Below are 13,005 nucleotides of genomic sequence, written 5' to 3'. Positions count from 1 at the left end.
AGTAAATAAATGACTGGATCCCTGTCCAGGATTGTGTTTTATTTCACTTCATTTTGAAAAATGTTAGGAACCGTGTAAGACATTCCTAATAAAGAAAAAAATATATTGAATGTTTACTACTTACCTAACCACTGTATGTGAAGGCATAGATCAAGAGGACTAAATCCCATCCCACATATAAGCTAATGCTTTTGAGAGGAAGAATTTTTTAAAAGGTTTTTAAAAATCAATTTTTAGGTGCCATCGATGACACAGAGTAAAACTTTTGTCTCTGCCTAGAGAAAACTGACTTTGAAAAGAGCCAGAGTTCGAAGCCACTCTGGATGGTAGGGACAGATCCACATTCAGATGGGGTATAGAGCCCCTCCCCAGGGACTTGCACATCATTTAAAGGGAAAATGGGGCCCCGGGCAGGAAATGGCATTGAATGTGTGGGAAGGGTAGATAATAAAACAAGTTTTATAACACTCAAGGAAATGTGAAACTTGTGTTATGTAATGGAGAGCGATTTAGGAATTTCATCCAGAGGAGTGACATGGTTAGATTTGTGTTCTGGAGAATAAGTTAATAGTCCCATAGCCAGTGAATCCAAGAGTAAGACTTTACAGGTTTAGATCTCAGAAAAGTTTTCATAGAAGCATTCATTCTTAAGAAACATGATTTGGATCCAAGGCAGTGGCAATGGGGCTGGATATTAAGCACTAGATTTAATATCTAGATGAAGATTGAATAAGAGTGATCACAGTAATGTTTAATTCTATTGACAGTGGATCGGTCACCAGCTACTTTAATGGAGGTGGAGCACCCTTTAAATACATTTGTGAATCTGTCCTCCCTTTGTTAATACGCTTTTATTCTGTTTGTGTATGGTGGGGTAAGGGTGGGGGTGCTGAGCTGTGATCAATGCAGAAGTTCAGTCTGAGAGCTATCTTCTTCCTCTTTCACCCCAAGCAGTGACTCCTCCACCCTCATCTGCTGCCTCAGGCACCCAGACACTACTGCCAGTTTGCTAGTCTCAAAGCCAAGAATCTGCCACCACCTGGCCTGCGGCTCCCTGTATGGTGGGCTGCCATAGCAGTGTGGGTTTTAAAAGCCTCTCTCTCTCCTGCGGGTATGGGTGTACCTATGTAAACAAGGAAAAAGTAAGCTGCCACATTTTCCCCCTAATGTAAACACACGGAGGGAGCCTTGGTGTCTTATATCTTAACCTGTCCCAGGTCCAAGCCCACACCCTTTAGTAGTGTAGCTTATACCTGGATTCTTATTTCTCAAAAGGCCACTTTTGAGAAAGGACTGTAAATCTTAAGTCCTTCCTGGATTCTCTGTATAGGCAGGAGAAGAAGTCGTCAGTGGTCTGTGGGTTCTGAATCCAGAATGCTGAACCAAAAGGTGATATTTTGGGACATTTATTGAGTGAAAAAAGAATACTTTCTGGAAAGACATTTTTTAAAGATCTAAAATGACAATTGAACTGAGGTCTCAAAACAGGGGGAAATGAAGATATGAAATAAGTTAAGCAGAAAAAAAACACTCACATATGCACATACTTTCACAGCTTCAGGTCGAAGTTGATTATTTATCAGATAGAAGCAGCATTAGCTTCAGAAAACAGAAAGTTCACACGAGTGATTTGAAGAAGCAAAAGTTTACATGACTTTCCCTTACATTCAGCCCAGAGGGGCAGAGAGGGTAGGCTGTGGGCTTTACATTTATGGTCCTCAGGGTGAGGACTATGTATCTGCCCCTAGTTTCATCCTCAAGTTTGCCCTTAGAGAAAGTTTACCCTGTGTGCAAGGTAGCTACTGAAGCTGCATTTGTTATGCCCAAATGGTAGTAAAAAGAAGGGAAAAAAAAGAGACAGAAAGACCTTTGATATCTGCCTTTTCCCCTTTATAGAAGTTGTCCTGCAAACCTCTACCAACCATGTCTAGGGAGAGTTTTAACTGGGCTTATTGATAAATTAGGGAAAAAGTAACAGGACTGTGATAGGAAAGTAGCATACACTTCCAACATAATGACATAGTTTCAGGAAGTGTTTTAAATGCATATCAAGATCCTTGACAACTAGGAGTAATAGTCATAGGGAAACCTTATAGCAGCCTGGAACTTAACATTTTAAATGATTTAAGGTAAAAACCTGAAAGTTGGAAGAGAGGTTGAGGAATTGAGCTAACAAAGAGAATATGAACAAAACCATTGAGAATAAGAAAAATGTGGTCATAAAATGGCTTAGCATAAAAGCAACAAAAACCCAATGGATTGAACAGTCCTACTAAATAAAATTACATTCATACATTGTTTGCATGACATATATTTAATAATAAGGAAATGTTTAAATTAAAATCATGAGCAAAGATATTCCAGGCAAGAACAGGTAAAAATGAAGGTCATTAAGCAGAGTAGTGTGTAAGGTGAATGACAAAGAGGACGTTATGTAAAGATAAATATAAAACTGAAGATCAAAAGCTTTTCCAGATTTCAGCTGGGTGCTAACACCAGCTCACACCTGTAATCCTAGCTACTCAGGAGGCAGAGACCAGGAGGATTGCTGTTTGAAGCCAGCCCGGGCAAATAGTTTACAAAAAATGACTGGTGGAATGGCTGAAGTGGTAGAGCACCTGCCTAGCAAGCATGAGGCCCTGAGTTCAAGCCCCAGGACTGCCAAAAAAAAAACCCAGAAAACTTTTACAAATTTCAGATTATATTAACAAAATATAGACAGAACAATAAGGAAAGAACTGATAAAATGCAAATTATTGGACAATGTTAATATATTTATAACAGAAAATAGTGTGAACACATCTATCAATATATACCTATATATGTATATGCTATACTTCGTAGTGTACAGAGGAAGAAATGTTGGAACATTTACAAAATTGGTAATTTATCTGGTCACTCAGAAAATCTTAAGAAATGCAGGAAGGTAGAGATATTTTAAGTCAGTTTAGTGCTAATTTATTATATTAATGCACAAATGCATGCAGTGCATCTATTACACAGTGGTTGTGAATAAACTCTGGAAAGTTACTTATCCCCTACCTCTGTCTGATTAATCATCAATAATAATAGTTTCTACATCACACAGTTTTTGGTTGTGTTTTTCATTTTTTTAATTGGCAGTGAACTCGGGGTCTCACGTCTCCCACTTGAGCCTTAGCTCAAGCTATTTTTCAGATAAGATACCACATCTTTGCCTGAGCTAGCCTAGATGGCAATCTTTCTATTTAATCTTCCCACATGGCAAGAACCACAGGAACACAGCACCACACCCAACTATTGCTTGTGATGAGGTCTCACTAACTTTTGCCTGTCTGGCCTCAAACTGCAATCCACCTGACATTCACCTTCCACATAGCTAGGATTATAGGCATGAGCCAGCATTCCTGGCCCAGCAGAGTTCTTTTAAGAAGTGCATTGCTCACTACCAATTAAACACTTAGAACCCATTGTCAGTATATAGTACATTCCTATAAACGTTAGCCCCTCCAAAGCTAAGATACATGCTTTGAAATAATATTTGATTTAAAAGAAAAATAAATACTGAAATAGCATTAATTAAAAAAATAATTTTAAGGAGGAAAGAGGTATAGCTTAATGGTGAGCCTATGCTTAGCATTTAAGAGACCCTCTTCTCAATTCCCAGCATGAAGACAGAAAGAGGGAGAGAAAAAGAGAGAGGGAAGAAGGAGAAGGAGGAGGTGGAGGAGGAGGAGGGAGGAGAAGGGAAATGGAGGAACTTCAAAATCAATAGATAGAAAATACTAAATATACAAAAAGAAAAAATTAAGTATTATATATTCTTTTTTAATTTTATTTATTTTTAATAACATTTTTATTAGGATATATTCATTATACAGGGGGATTCATAGTGACAATTCCAATCAGACTTATACTGTTCATTATTTACATTGCCCCCATCGTCTCTCCCCTCAACCTACTCCTCACCCCACTTAAAGCAATTGCAAGAGGTTTCTTAGTTCTGTTTCATACAGGTATTTGAAGTCCATCAACCATGTACCATCTCCTTAGTCTCCTTCCTTCACCCTCCCCTTCCCAATAGTATCCCCCCCACACACAAACACTGTACTTATTTTAGAGTCCTGGTTTTTGTTATTAATATTTAATTTGATGTTCAAAGGGGGTGTCTCAATGTATAACCACTGTATACCTATCCCCATACCTCCCGTGTGTGCTCTCCCCCTATCATATGACCCAAGTTTAACCACCTTGCGGTATTTGCCCAAGATCTAATGTCTGCATATGCGGGAGAACATATGATTTTTGGTCTTCTGAGCCTGGGTAACCTTGCTCAGAATGATGTTCTCCAATTCCATCCATTTACCTGCAAATGATAAGATTTCGTTCTTCTTCATGGCTGCATAAAATTCCATTGTGTATAGATACCACATTTTCTTAATCCATTCGTCAGTGCTGGGGCATCTTGGCTGTTTCCATAACTTGGCTATTGTGAATAGTGCCGCAATAAACATGGGTGTGCAGGTGCCTCTGGAGTAACCTGTGTCACAGTCTTTTGGGTATATCCCCAAGAGTGGTACTGCTGGATCAAATGGTAGATCAATGTTTAGATTTTGAAGAAGCCTCCAAAATTTTTTTCACAGTGGTTGCACTAGCTTGCGTTTCCACCAGCAGTGTACGAGAGTTCCTTTTTCCCCACATCCTTGCCAACTCCTCTTGTTAGTGGTGTTTTTAATGATGGCTATTCTAACAGGGGTGAGGTGGAATCTTAGTGTGGTTTCGATTTGCATTTCTTTTTTAGCTAGAGATGGTTAGCATTTTTTCATGTGTTTTTTGGCCATTTGAATTTCTTCTTTTGAGAAAGTTCTGTTTAGTTCACTTGCCCGTTTCTTTATTGGTTCATTAATTTTGGGAGAATTTAGTTTTTTAAGTTCCCTGTATATTCTGGTTATCAGTCCTTTGTCTGATGTGTAGCTGGCAAATATTTTCTCCCACTCTGTGGGTGTTCTCTTCAGTTTAGAGAACATTTCTTTTGATGAACAGAAGCTTTTTAGTTTTATGAGGTCCCATTTATCTATGCTATCTCTTAGTTGCTGTGCTGCTGGGGTTTCATTGAGAAAGTTCTTACCTATACCTACTAACTCCAGAGTATTTCCTACTCTTTCTTGTATCAACTTAAGAGTTTGTGGTCTGATATTAAGATCCTTGATCCATTTTGAGTTAATCTTGGTATAGGGTGATATACATGGATCTAGTTTCAGTTTTTTGCAGACAGATAACCACTTTTCCCAGCAACATTTGCTGAAGAGGCTGTCTTTTCTCCATCAATTATTTTTAGTGCCTTTTTCAAAAATAAGGTGGGCATAGTTGTATGGGTTCATATCCGGTCCTCTATTCTGTTCCACTGGTCTTCATGTCTGTTTTTGTGCCAGTACCATGCTGTTTTTATTGCTATTCCAGCCCGATTTTTCAACAGCTTTCAATACACATCTTTATATCTTCTACCTTCACATGTTATGGTATGCGATATTACTGATGTTCTCTCATTATCTTTTCCTTTCCTTCTTTCCTCAGTACCATGGAATAGTTTCACTGTTACAAAAGTGTTTTACATCTGAGTTTCTATATGACAATGCTTGTTTTTGTGTATATGTTTATCTTTGGATCTGTCTTCCAGGTATGAGAAAAAACATGCAGCTTTTGTGTTTCTGATCCTGGCTAACTTCACTTAACAGGGTGATGCCCCCCAGTTGCATCCACTTACCTTCAAACCACATATCATAATTCCTTATGGCTGAGAATTACTCCATTGTGTATATATACCACAATTTTATATCCATTCATCAGTTGTAGGGCATCTGGGTTGTTTCTAGAGCTTGGCTATTGTGGGTAGTGCTGCAATGAACATCAGTGTACAGGTGTCTCTACTGTATCCTCTCTTACCTTCCTTTGGGTAGATGCCCAGGTGTGGTATCACTGGATCATATGGCAGTTCTATCTCTAGTTTTTTGAGGAATCTCCATATTGCTTTCCATAGTGGTTGTACTAATTTGCATTCCTACCAACAGTGTGTAAGGGTTCCTGTTTCACCACATCCTCGCCAGCATTGTTGTTGTTATTACCATTGAATATTTCTGACTGGGGTGAGATGAAATCTAAGTGCTGATTTGATTTGCATCTCTTTTATTACCAGGGAAGTTTAACACTTTTCTTCATGTACTTACTGGCCATTCGTACCTCTTCTTTGAGAATTCCCTGATTCTTTGGAGGTTGAGTTTTCTCATTTCTCTGTAGATTCTGGATATTAGTCGCTTATCAGATGGGTAGCTGGCAAAGATTTTCTCCCATTCTGTGGGCTGTTTCTTGAATCTGGTGACTGTTTCCTTTGCTGTGCAGAAGCTCTTTAGTTTGATGCAGTTCCATTTGTTCATTCTTTCTCTTAGATGCTAAGCCTTTTGAGTTCTGATTAGGAAGCTGTTCCTTATACCTATCTGTTCCAGTGTATTTCCTACTGCTTCCTGAAGCTGTTTCAAAGCTTCAGCCCTTATATTAAGGTCTTTGGTCCACTTTGAGTTGATTTTGGTACAAGGTGAAAGACAGGGATCTAGTTTCAGTCTTCTACATGTGGATATCCAGTTTTCCCAGCAGCATTTGTTGAAGAGGCTGCCTTTTCTCTATCGTGTTTTTTTTGGCTCAATTTTGATTGGGTATATGCAGCTAGGAATTTATATCCATTTCATCTAGATTTTCCAGTTTACTGGAGTATAAGTTTTCAAAGTATGCTGTAATGATTCTCTGGATTTCATTAGTATTCATGGTTATGTCCCCTTTTGCATCTCTGATTTTATTAACTTGTGTCTTTTCGCTTCTCTGTTTTATCATGTTGGCTAAGGGTTTGTCGATCTTAATAATCTTTTCAAAGAATCAACTTTTTATTTCATTAATTCTTTGTATGGTTTTTTTGGCCTCTATTTCATTGACCTCAGTCCTGATCTTTATTATTTCTCTTCATCTGCTGGTTTGGGGTTTGTTTTGTTCTTGTTTTTCTAGGAGCTTAAGGTACATCATTAGGTTGTTTATTTGAGAGGTCTCTGTTTTTTTTAATGTAGGCACTTATAGCTATTAACTTTTCCCTTAGCATAGCCTTTCCTGGGTCCCACAGATTCTGGTATGTTGTATTTTCATTTTTATTGAATTCCAGGAACTTTTTGATTCATTCCCTTACTTCTTCAGTCATCCACTGATCTTTCAGTGGTGTGTTGTTCAGTCCCCATGTGTTTGAATATTTTCTGTGGTTTCTTTTGTTGTTGAGGTGTAGCTTTATTCCATTGTGATATGATACTATTTCACTCTAGTTTCTTCTTCTGTCTGTAAAAGTTCTTTAAGTATCTTCTGTGGAGCTGGCTTGGTAGTCATGAATTCCTTTAGCTTTTCCTTGTTGTGTAAGGTTTAAATTTCTCCTTCAATTAGGAAAGATATTTTTTGCTGAATAGACTAGTCTAGGTTGACAGTTCCTTGCTTTCAGGCTTGAATTATGAATAAAGCATTATATGTTTATATTTTAAAGATAAAATTAATGAATTAAAGTTTGAATTTGAAAATTAATTATTGAAAGAATTAAATTAAAAAAAGTAGAAATTTCTGTTAGCAATGCACTGTTTTTTGCTAATAGGAGATAGTTGCTAAGAGGTAGATTTCAGACAAGTGTAATGTAATGCACATCTTGGGGGATGGGGACTATTTCTAACTAGTTTAGAAAGTACTATTGTCCAGTATCAAGAGCACTGTTCAGGACAGAAGTTAAAATATTCACAAGAATACCAAAAAAGCCAACAGACTCAACAGTGCAATCTCTCCAGTATGATTCACTAGATCAGAAGCAAACACAACCAAATTTAAAGATTGCTATATTTAATGTATTGAAGGTCATAAGGAGAGGACAGCTGAAGGTAAAATGCAAAGAAATGGCTAAACTTTGGGTCAGACTGGGAGGCAAGGAAATAAAGAAGAGTTGTGAAAGAATAATAAAATCACACAGGACTGGAAATTATATTAAAGCTTAATAGCATAATAAAAGGAAGAAACATAAGTCAAAGAGGAAAGAAATTGGTACTTGGAAGGTCTGACAGATTTTATCTTTCAAAGATGCTGAACCAATATATCCTCCATCCCATATGTGGTTTTTGCACTGCTGCATTGGTGCTCCTCCATCAGGAAGTGGGGTCTATGTCTCATTTCCTTCCAACTAAGCAAAGCTTTGTAATTGCCCCAACCAGTAGATTACAGTGAAATTATGTCACATGATTTCAGGGGCTAACTCACAGTAATTGCTACGGTTTGGATATGGTTTTAACTCACCTCCCTCCCCCACTACACACACACAAGTTCTCATGTAATAGATGCTTGGTGCAGGTAGCGGTGTTGGGAGCCTCAAGATGAGGACGGGCAGCTTCAGGGTGGTATGGCCGTGTTGGGAGCCTTAAGAAGTGAGCCTATTGGGAGGTCCTCAGGTCATTGTAGAGGTGCCATTGGAAGGGTACCTAGCATCTAGGGCTTCTTTTCCAGTTGATGTGTTCTCTCTTTCCAGCATGGATAATACTGTCTGCCCTCAGCACCTCACAAGAAGCTGAAACAATGAGGCCATTTGATCTTGGACTTACCGCCTTCAAGAGTATGTGCTAAATAAACCTCTTTTCTCTATAAAGTTAAAAGGTATTTCATTATAGTAACAGAAAAACAGACTAATACAGTGAGTAATGACTTTCATCTGGTTCTTTTGGGGACATATAGCATCATCGCTGTAAGTTGATATCTAAGCAGCTCAGCTATCCTGAAATCACTATGCTGGGTAGACCACATACAGAAACTACATGGAGGTTATGTCCACAGAGTTCTTAGTGTTCAAGGCTTCCCAGTTCAGGGAAGAAATGAAGAGGCCTTCAAGGTTATCCTACTGAAATAATTGTCTGACTATAAGATCAAGAGGATCCCTGAGCCAGGACACCCAGTCAAGTCATTCCCAAATTCCAGAGTCACAGAAACAATGAACAAAAATTAATAATTATTGCTGGTTTACGTTATTAAGCACTGTGGTGATTTTTACATAACAACAACAAACAAACTCTGAGGAAGGGGAAACACGGGGTGGGGGGGTGGGAGAAATGCAAAATAGGAGAAAATAAAGGGGTTGAAAAACAATACTCTTCAGAAAAAAGCAATAGAGTGGCCAAAAAAAGGCAAGTTCATCCTGAGCACCTTCAACAGTCAGATTACAAGGAAAACATTAAGTTCCAATACCAGTAACTTTAGCTTTTATGTACAGTAACTCAACCATCAGGACAGTATAGGATGGAAATAACTGTATGTCATTACAGAGCTGAGTTTATTTAGAAGTCTGTAGTAAGAGGGAAAGAAAGAAGGCTGTTGGAAATGGTGTTAAGATGTTTTAGTTAAGTAGGCAAAACCTTTTCAGAAAGAAATGAAAGTGCAAATACAGTGATTGACTTAAAATAATATAATGTGTTAAAAGTTCCAGGAAAAGTAGCGAACACTTTACAATAGGAATAAGAGAGAAACAAGAAATTACACCACAAGGGAAGAGAAAGCTAACCTCAGTTAGGTGTTACAAATGTAAATACAAGTGACCTCTAGCACACAGCCAAAGTTAGTATCGTAGATGTGACTTGGCTACTCCTTTGATTTTTATTTGCAGTCAGAAAAGTGCTTTGAGTGCAGAACAAATGTAATATAATAATAATAATGATGATATAATCTCTGTTGGCTTCACATCACTGTTCAGATACTCCACACTTCTCTGCTTCTCTTGACAGCAAATTCCCTGGAAAAAGTCTCTCTCTGCTTTTGTTTTATCTTGAGTCCTCTGAGTCTTGGAATTTTGTTCAAGTTCTCACAAATATTTCCATATTATAGTCTCCAGCAATTTCTACATTGTCCTCACTTGAGTTATTAGCAGTTGACTACTCTTTCTTCCTTGAAACATTTCCTCTCTTTGGCTTCAATAGTGTCCTGCTCTCTTGGGTTTCTTTTCTCTTCCCTGACCATTCCTTCCTGTTTCCTCTTTGTCTTTTGGACCTCATTTTTAAGAGTGCCCCAGGGCACTGGGCCTACCTCCCAGTGGGGTTTCCTTTTGTCCCTTTAATTCTCCATAGACTATGCTCCACCTAACCACAATTCTGGACCTTTAAAAATGCAAGCCAAATCCAGTTACTGCTTTAGTTGATAGGCTTCAATAGCTCCTTATTTTATTTAAGTAAAGAAAAAAAATCCTGATTTTATGCCTACAAATTCCCATGTTATGTGGTCCCACCTGTCTGAGTTCACATCCTATTAGTCTTCCTCTTCTTCATCCTGAAACAATCCTGTCCCAACAGCTGACCTGATGACACACAGGCCACTCTCCAGTCTCAAGGGCTGTAGATGCCTTTCCCTCCACCTGGGAGGGAAAGTCAAGTGTTAGTAAACACAAGGTTTAAGCTTTGTGTTCCAATAGAAATGTATTCTAATAAACTGATTTTTTGCACCAATTTACCCTGGTTTTAGTTTTCAACATTTTTCACTTTCTTCTTCTTTTTTATATGTAGTTTCATTGGCACCCTGCTTTATCCAATCCATGAAACTAGAGCTGTGTCTCATTTTTGATTCGGAGGAGTATTGGATACAATAGGCGTTTAGGAAATTTTTGCTCAATATCTTTTGCCAAGGTGTGAAGTTGGGTGCATTTTAAATGAAATGTCATAAAAATGGTCTCATCTGAAAAATAAAATGCAATCAAGCAATTTCAAACAGTAATTTTGGAGCCTTTTGATGCTTTGAAGCAACTGCAGCAAATGGTGGTGAAGCCCCAAAAGCAGAGGTCGTGAGACTTCTCAATAAACTTCTGCCACAGCACCTTCACTTTTTTTCTGTTTCATTTTGTTGTACTTTTATTTGAAACACAGGATAAATTTAAAATCACACATGTATCATCATTGGAAACCACTAAAATTGATGATTTGATAATGCCTTCTGCTTCCTAAGATGCTCTGATTCAATAGCGGCTTCCATTTGAATAAGCAATTGTGAGTCTTGTTTTCAGGACCATTCATTAGGGTTTATTAGTCTGGGATGTCTATGAGTTGTTTGTCCTGAGATTATGTTCATTTTTACTAAGCTGAGTGAATTTCAGTACTTCCTATGCTATCTTTGCCATGAAAAGGAACTACAGGTATTTTTATACAACACTGATTTGTGGACGGTATTTCAAATTATGATGACCACGATTCTACAATTATTACACTATTATTAGAACAAAATGTTTATGCCCTTAATAAAGACGCATATGTATTATTTTATCACTAGTTTGTTTTTTTTAGTATTTTAATAAATGTAGATCAATACGATGACTCTCTCCTGTCATCATTTAATAGTTTTATGCTTTTGAAAATAAAGTATTCTTCTGATGAGGGATAGAGAGAGAGAGAGCACTGATGACACCAACATTATGTTTTACAGGTAACAACTGACAGTTATTTTATGTGGGATAAGCAGGGATATCACCACAGATGTTTTCTATACCTGTGAGCCATAGACCCCAACAACTGTACCTGTTCGGCAAAAGTCAGTGCAATTTATTCCATTTCTTCCCTTTAGTTTCTGTGTATGACTGCACTCCAGAAAGTCATAACCACATCACTTCCCTTGAATGGATGTTGAGTTATGTTCATCTTTCCCTTCATTCTACCTATTCATTTGTCTTATCGTTGCCATATTAAATTCAGCCCACACACTTCACTGAGCATGTTGTTTTTGCCAATCCAGATCCCTTTACCTGCTTCCTCTATGCCTTGGTGAAACCAATGAACAGTGGACACATCTATAACCGGTATCACCTAATTCTGGACTTGGAATGGGAAGAGTCACACCACTAAGTAGAGGCTTTCCAGACATATTCCAAAAAGAAGAAAGACATGAGACAACTAATGCCCTACTGAGCTTAGGGTAATTTGAAAGAAGTCTCGTACCATCCCAAGGGAGAAGACGTGCTCTGGGCTTAGGTGAGGAATAGTGGTGTCCAAGAAAGACATGAGACAAATAATGCCTTTCTCTGAAGCTAGGAGAAGAGTGAAGTGGTGATCATGGAAGTGGCTGGTTACCTTCCCAGGAGGAGAGAGAATTTCTGCATCGTGTGAGGGTTATTTTTTACACTGTGACTGGTCTTGGAGGATGTGAGGTACTGGTGCTGAAGTGGTAAAAATTTTAAACACACTGAGGTTTTTTGCAGAGGCCACAGCACAGCCCACATCTGGGAATATGGGGTCTACCAGTCTGTTTCCAGTGGAACTTGGATGTACCCTAATTTTCCTGGGTTGATGATGCCTTTTCTCCTTGTCCAGATCCTCAAATTATCTGGGGGATTCCCCATGCAGATAATAAATGAAGTGGAAACTAAGCATCCCCAAGCGTGCTGGAAAATCTTGGGTTGTATTTGAAAGACTCATACATAGCCTGGTACTGTAGTTGAAGAAAAAAATCTTTTTTTCATAACTGAACAGAGGATGTGTCATTTCCCTTATTATTTGGTTTGTGCGCTTTTTTGGAAGCATAATATCCAAGATTAGCACACTCAGGCGAGTAATTGAATTGGAATATAATTACGAAAAGTTCACGGCTCAGGAAAGATCGGTGAGGAAGTAGGGACAGCAGAGGCTGACTTAAATTGACAGTGCTCTCAGGAAGCCAGGACAGAAGCAGAAGTCGTGTTCTGGGCAGCTTCTGCGAGGAAGCAGCAGAGGACGCGCACCTGCCTGTCTTCCAGGAGAGCGTCCTCCGGTTGTCAGGCATGATAGTCCTCTTTTTTCTGGGTGAGTGAGCCATGCTACAGGTTTGTCTGAGTTCATTCTGATATGAATTCTTAAGCTGCATGCTGTCCCTTCTAACCTCAGCTTAATAGGAGCTTACAGTAAGAACCACCAATTAAATTACAGACTTACATTTTAACATAGTTTATTACACTTGCAAAAATGTGCA

Source organism: Castor canadensis, chromosome 8, assembly GCF_047511655.1.
Source record: "Castor canadensis chromosome 8, mCasCan1.hap1v2, whole genome shotgun sequence".
In the NCBI taxonomy this organism is placed as follows: Eukaryota; Metazoa; Chordata; class Mammalia; order Rodentia; family Castoridae; genus Castor; species Castor canadensis.
Note: the sequence above shows the minus strand (reverse complement) of the source record.